The sequence below is a fragment of the Triticum dicoccoides genome, chromosome 2A (assembly GCF_002162155.2).
Source record: "Triticum dicoccoides isolate Atlit2015 ecotype Zavitan chromosome 2A, WEW_v2.0, whole genome shotgun sequence".
Classification (NCBI taxonomy): domain Eukaryota; kingdom Viridiplantae; phylum Streptophyta; class Magnoliopsida; order Poales; family Poaceae; genus Triticum; species Triticum dicoccoides.
In genome coordinates this window covers 645,471,840-645,479,688 of record NC_041382.1, presented here as the reverse complement: position 1 = coordinate 645,479,688, position 7,849 = coordinate 645,471,840, and positions in this window count along the sequence as shown.

Below are 7,849 nucleotides of genomic sequence, written 5' to 3'. Positions count from 1 at the left end.
CAATATGAAATAAACCCCATCTTGTTATCCTCGATGGCAACGATGCAATACATGCCTTGCTGCCCCTTCTGTCACTGGGAAAGGACACCGCAAGATCGAACCCAAAGCTAAGCACTTCTCCCATGGCAAGAACTACCAATCTAGTTGGCCAAACCAAACAGATAATTTGAAGAGACTTGCAAAGATAACCAATCATGCATAAAAGAATTCAGAGAAGATTCAAATATTATTCATAGATAGACTTGATCATAAACCCACAATTCATCGATCTCAACAAACACACCGCAAAAATACGATTACATCGAATAGATCTCCACGAGAGAGGGGGAGAACTTTGTATTGAGATTCAAAGAGAGAGAAGAAGCCATCTAGCTACTAACTATGGACCCGAAGGTCTGAGGTAAACTACTCACACTTCATCGGAGGGGCTAGGATGATGTAGAAGCCCTCCGTGATGACGGCCCTCTTCCGGCGGAGCTCCGGAACAGGCCCCAAGATGGGATCTCGTGGATACAGAAAGTTGCGGCGGTGGAATTAGGTTTTTGGCTCCTGTTCTGATTGTTTGGGGGTACGTAGGTATATATAGGAGGAAGGAGTACGTCGGTGGAGCACCGAGGGGCCCATGAGGCAGGGGGGTGCGCCGCCACCCTCGTGACCTCCTCTTTGATCCCTTGTAGTAGGGTCCAAGTCTCCTGGATCACGTTCGGTGAGAAAATCACGTTCCCGAAGATTTTATTCCGTTTGGACTCCGTTTGATATTCTGTTTCTCCGAAACACTGAAATAGGCAAAAAAACAGCAATTCTGGGTTGGGCCTCCAGTTAATAGGTTAGTCCCAAAAATATTATAAAAGTGGAAAATAAAGCCCAATATAGTCCAAGACAGTAGATAATATAGCATGGAGCAATCAAACATTATAGATACGTTGGAGACGTATCAGGCATCCCCAAGCTTAATTCCTGCTCGTCCTCGAGTAGGTAAATGATAAAAAGAGAATTTTTGATGCGGAGTGCTACTTGGCATAATTTCAATGCAAATCTTCTTAATTGTGGTATGAACATTCAGATTAGAAAGATTCAAGACAAAAGTTTATATTGACATAAAAATAATAATACTTCAATCATACTAACAAAGCAATTATGTCTTCTCAAAATAACATGGCCGAAGAAAGTTATCCCTACAAAATCATATAGTCTGGCCATGCTCCATCTTCACCACACAAAATACTCACATCCTGCACAACCCCGATGACAAGCCGAGCAATTGGTTCATACTTTTTAACGTGCTTCAGCATTTTCAACCTTCACGCAATACATGAGCGTGAGCCATGGATATAGCACTATAGGTGGAATAGAATGGTGGTTGTGGAGAAGACAAAAAGGAGAAGATAGTCTCACATCAACTAGGCGTATCAATGGGCTATGGAGATGCCCATCAATAGATATCAATGTGAGTGAGTAGGGATTGCCATGCAACGGATGCACTAGAGCTATAAATGTATGAAAGCTCAACAAAAGAAACTAGTGGGTGTGCATCCAACTTGCTTGCTCACGAAGACCTAGGGCAATTTGAGGAAGCCCATCATTGGAATATACAAGCCAAGTTCTATAATGTAAAATTCCCACTAGTATATGAAAGTGACAACATATGAGACTCTCTATATGAAGAACATGGTGCTACTTTGAAGCACAATATATGAGACTCGCTATATCATGGTGCTACTTTGAAGCACAAGTGTGGAAAAAGGATAGTAGCATTGCCCCTTTTTATTTATTTTCTTTTTTGGGCCTTCTTTTTTTCTTTGGCCTTTCCCCTTTTTTATTTGGGACAATGCTCTATTAAATGATAATCATCACACTTCTATTTATTTACAACTCAATGATTACAACTCGATACTAAAACAAAGTATGACTCTATATGGATGCCTCCGGCGGTGTACCGGGATATGCAATGAATCAAGAGTAACAAGTATGAAAAATTATGAACGGTGGCTTTGCCACAAATACTATGTCAACTACATGATCATGCTAAGCAATATGACAATGATGAATGTGTCATGATGAACTAGATGGTGGAAAGTTGCATGGCAATATATCTCGGAATGGCTATGGAAATGCCATAATAGGTAGGTATGGTGGCTGATTTGAGGAAGGTATATGGTAGGTGTATGATACCGGCGAAAGGTGCGTGGTATTAGAGAGGCTAGCAAAGGTGGAAGGGTGATAGTGCGTATGATCCATGGACTCAACGTTAGTCATAAAGAACTCATATACTTATTGCAAAAATCTAGAAGTTATCAAAGCAAAGTACTATGCGCATGCTCCTAGGGGGATAGATTGGTAGGAAAAGACCATCGCTCGCCCCCAACCGCCACTCATAAGGAAGACAATCAATAAATAAATCATGCTCCGACTTCATCACATAACGGCTCACCATACGTGCATGCTACGGGAATCACAAACTTCAACACAAGTATTCTTTAAATTCACAACTACTCAACTAGCATGACTTTAATATTATCACCTCCATATCTCAAAACAATTATCATGCTTCAATCTTTTCTTAGTATTCAACACACTCAAAAGAAAGTTTCACAAATCTTGAATACCAAGCATATTATTATTAAGCAAATTACCATGCTATTAAGAGACTCTCAAAATAATTTAAGTGAAGCATGAGAGATCAATAGTTTCTTTAAAACAAATCCACCACCGTGCTCTAAAAGATCTAACTGAAGCACATAGAGCAAAATTATAAAGCTCAAAAGATATAAGTGAAGCACATAGAGCAAAACTACTTAGCTCAAAAGATATAAGTGAAGCACATAGAGCAAAACTACTTAGCTCAAAAGATATAAGTGAAGCACATAGAGTATTCTATCAAATTTTAATTCATGTATGGCTCTCTCAAAAAGGTGTGTACAGCAAGGATGATTGTGGCATACTAACAAACAAATACACAAATAATACAAGACGCTCCAAGCAAAACACATATCATGTTGGTGAATAAAAATATAGCTCCAAGTAAATTACCGATGGAAGTGGACGAAAAGAGGGGATGCCTTCTGGGGCATCCCCAAGCTTTGACTTTTTGGTGTCCTTGGATTATCTTGGGGGTGCCATGGACATCCCCAAGCTTAGGCTCTTGCCATTCCTTGTTCCATAATCCATCACAAGAATTCACCCAAAACTTGAAAACTTCACAACACAAAACTCAAAATAGAAAACTCGTGAGCTCCGTTAGCAAAAGAAAACAAAAGACCACTTCAAGGTACTGTAATGAACTCATTATTTATTTATATTGGTGTTAAACCTACTGTATTCCAACTTCTCTATGGATTATAAACTATTTTACTAGCCATAGATTCATCAAAATAAGCAAACAACACACGAAAAACAGAATCTGTAAAAAAACAGAACAGTCTGTAGTAATCTGTAGCTAGCGCAAGATCTGGAACCCCAAAAATTCTAAAATAAATTGCTTGATGTGAGGAATTTATCTATTAATCATCTGCAAAAATAATTAACTAAATAGAACTCTTTAAATAAAAAGGACAGCAGTTCTCGTGAGCGCTAAAGTTTCTGTTTTTTACAGCAAGTTCAACAAGACTTTCCCCAAGTCTTCCCAATAGTTCTACTTGGCACAAACACTAATTAAACACAAAAAACACAACCAAAACAGAGGATAGATAATTTATTTATTACTAAACAGGAGCAAAAATCAAGGAATAAAAATAAAATTGGGTTGCCTCCCAACAAGCGCTATCGTTTAACGCCCCTAGCTAGGCATAAAAGCGAGGATAGATCTAGGTATTGCCATCTTTGGTAGGCAATCCATAAGTGGCTGTCATGATAGTTTCATATGGTAATTTTATTTTATTTCTTGGAAAGTGTTCCATGCCCTTTTTAATGGAAATTGAAATCTAATATTCCCTTCCTTCATATCAATAATCGCACCAACCGTTCTAAGGAAAGGTCTACCAAGAATAATAGGGCAAGATGGATTGCAATCTATATCAAGAACAATGAAATCTACGGGCACATAGTTCCTATTTGCAACAATAATAACATCATTAATTCTTCCCATAGGTTTCTTAATAGTGGAATCCGCAAGATGCAAGTTTAGAGAGCAATCATCAAAATCGCGGAAATCTAGTAAATCACACGAAGTCTTGGGAATAGTAGAGACACTAGCACCCAAATCACACAAAGCATAAAACGCATGATCTTTAATTTTAATTTTAATAGTTGGTTCCCACTCATCATAGAGTTTTCTAGTGATAGAAACTTTCAACTCAAGTTTTTCTTCATAAGATTGCATCAAGGCATCAACAATATGTTCGGTAAAGGCTTTATTTCGACTATAAGCATGTGGAGAATTTAGCACGGATTGCAACAAGGAAATACAATCAATTAAAGAGAAACTTTCATAATTAAATTCCTTGAAATCCAATATAGTGGGTTTAGCAATATCTAGATTTTTATTTCTTTCAATCCCACTTTCATCAATTTCATCATTAAGATCTAAATACTCCGAATTTTTAGAACGCCTTCTAGGTAAAGGAAGATCATATTCAGTTTCATCAAGATTCATATTGCAAAACAAATATTTAATAGGGGACACATCAATAACTTTTAGATCTTCATCTTGATTTTCATAGGAATTGGAAGAACACGCTTTAATAAAGGCATCTTTGGAAGCACACATCCTAGCGGTTCTTTCCTTACACTCATCAATCGAAATTCTCATGGCTTTTAGAGACTCATTGATATCATGCTTTTGTGGAATAGATATAAGTTTCAAAGAATCAACATCAAGAGCAATTCTATCAACGTTCCTAGCCAAATCATCAATCTTAAGCAATTTTTCTTCAATCATAGCATTAAAATTCTTTTGCAAAGAAATGAATTCTTTAATATTATATTCAAAATCAGAGGGCATCTTATTATAATTTCCATAAGAGTTGTTGTAGGAATTCCCATAATTATTAGAAGGATTACTAGGATATGGCCTAGGATTAAAATTCCCTCTATAAGTGTTGTTACCAAAATTATTCCTACCAACAAAATTCACATCCATAGATTCATTGTTATTCTCAATCAAAGTAGACAAAGGCATATCATTAGGATCAGAAGAAACACTCTTAGTAGCAAATAATTTCATAAGTTCATCCATCTTTCCACTCAACACATGAATTTCTTCTATCGCATGCACTTTTTTATTAGATGATCTTTCAGTGTGCCATTGAGAATAATTAACCATAATATTATCTAGGAGTTTAGTAGCATCTCCTAAAGTGATTTCCATAAAAGTGCCTCCCACGGCCGAATCTAAAAGATTTCTAGAAGCAAAATTCAATCCGGCATAAAAATTTTGTATAATCATCCACAAATTCAAACCATGAGTAGGGCAATTACGTATCATTAATTTCATTCTCTCCCAATCTTGTGAAACATGTTCATGATCAAGTTGTTTAAAGTTCATAATATCGTTTCTAAGAGAGATAATCTTAGCGGGAGGAAAATCTTAGAGATAAAAGCATCTTTGCACTTGTTCCATGAATCAATACTATTCTTAGGCAAAGATGAAAACCAAGCTTTAGCACGATCTCTAAGAAAAAAAGGAAATAGCTTCAATTTAACGACATCATTATCGACATCTTTTTTCTTTTGCATATCACATAAATCAACAAAGCTATTCAGATGAGTAGCGGCATCTTCACTAGGAAGGCCGGCGAATTGATCTTTCATAACAAGATTCAACAAAGCAGCATTGATTTCACAAGATTCAGTATTGGCAAGAGGAGCAATCGGAGTGCTAAGGAAATCATTATTATTGGTATTGGTGAAGTCACACAATTTGGTAGTATCTTGAGCCATCGCGACAAACAAGCAAACAAACTAGCACATGAGCAAACAAGGGCAAACGGGTAAAAGAGGCAAATGGAGAGGGAGGATAGAGAGAGAGGGCGAATAAAACGGCAAGGGTGAATTGGGGGGGAAAGGAAAACGAGAGGCAAATGGCAAATAATGTAATGCGAGAGATAAGGATTGCGATGGGTACTTGGTATTTTGACTTTTTGCGTAGACTCCCCGGCAACGGTGCCAGAATCCTTCTTGCTATGTCTTGATCTTGCGTTGGTTTTCCCCGAAGAGGAAGGGATGATGCAGTAGAGCAGTGTAAGTATTTCCCTCGGTTTTTGAGAACCAAGGTATCATTCCAGTAGGAGGCCACGCTCAAGTCCCTCCTACCTGCACAAAACGATAGCTACTCGCAACCAACGCGATTAGGGGTTGTCAATCCCTTCACGATCACTTACGAGAGTGAGATCTGATAGATAAATATTTTTGGTATTTTTGGTATAAAGATGCAAAGTGAAAAGTAAAGGCAAAGTAAAAGGCAAAGCAAGATTAAAGTGATGGAGATTGATATGATGAGAATAGACCAGGGCGGCATAGGTTTCACTAGTGGCTTCTCTCAAGAGCATAAGTATTCTACGGTGGGTGAACAAATTACTGTTGAGCAATTGACAGAATTGAGCATAGTTATGAGAATATCTAGGCATGATCATGTATATAGGCATCATGTCCGTGACAAGTAGACCGAAACGATTCTGCATCTACTACTATTACTCCACTCATCGACCGCTATCCAGCATGCATCTAGAGTATTAACTTAAAAACAGAGTAATGCTTTAAGCAAGATGACATGATGTAGAGAGATAAATTCATGCAATATGAAATAAACCCCATCTTGTTATCCTCGATGGCAACGATGCAATACGTGCCTTGCTGCCCCTTCTGTCACTGGGAAAGGACACCGCAAGATCGATCCCAAAGCTAAGCACTTCTCCCATCGCAAGAACTACCAATCTAGTTGGCCAAACCAAACGGATAATTCGAAGAGACTTCCAAAGATAACCAATCATGCATAAAAGAATTCACAGAAGATTCAAATATTATTCATAGATAGACTTGATCATAAACCCACAATTCATCGATCTCAACAAACACACCGCAAAAAGAAGATTACATCAAATATATCTCCACGAGAGAGGGGGAGAACTTTGTATTGAGATTCAAAGAGAGAGAAGAAGCCATCTAGCTACTAACTATGGACCCGAAGGTCTGAGGTAAACTACTCACACTTCATCGGAGAGGCTAGGATGATGTAGAAGCCCTCCGTGATGACGGCCCTGTTCCGGCGGAGCTCCGGAACAGGACCCAAGATGGGATCTCGTGGATACAGAAAGTTGCGGCGGTGGAATTAGGTTTTTGGCTCATGTTCTGATCGTTTGGGGGTACGTAGGTATATATAGGAGGAAGGAGTACGTCGGTGGAGCACCGAGGGGCCCACGAGGCAGGGGGACGCGCCCCCACCCTCGTGACCTCCTCTTTGATCCCTTGCAGTAGGGTCCAAGTCTCCTGGATCACGTTCGGTGAGAAAATCACGTTCCCGAAGATTTTATTCCATTTGTGCTTCGTTTGATATTTTGTTTCTCCGGAACACTGAAATAGGCAAAAAAACAGCAATTCTGGGTTGGGCCTCCGGTTAATAGGTTAGTCTCAAAAATAATATAAAAGTGGAAAATAAATCCCAATATAGTCTAAAATAGTAGATAATATAGCATGGAGCAATCAAAAATTATAGATATGTTGGAGATGTATCAGAGGACATGGGAGAAGTCTTGCTATAAGTAGTCATGTGAATTTGGTATTCGTTCGATAATTTGATGAGATGTATGTTGTCATCCCTCTAGTGGTGTCATGTGAATGTCGACTACATGACACTTCACCATTATTTGGGCCTAGAGGGAAGCATTGCGAAGTAATAAGTAGATGATGGGTTGCT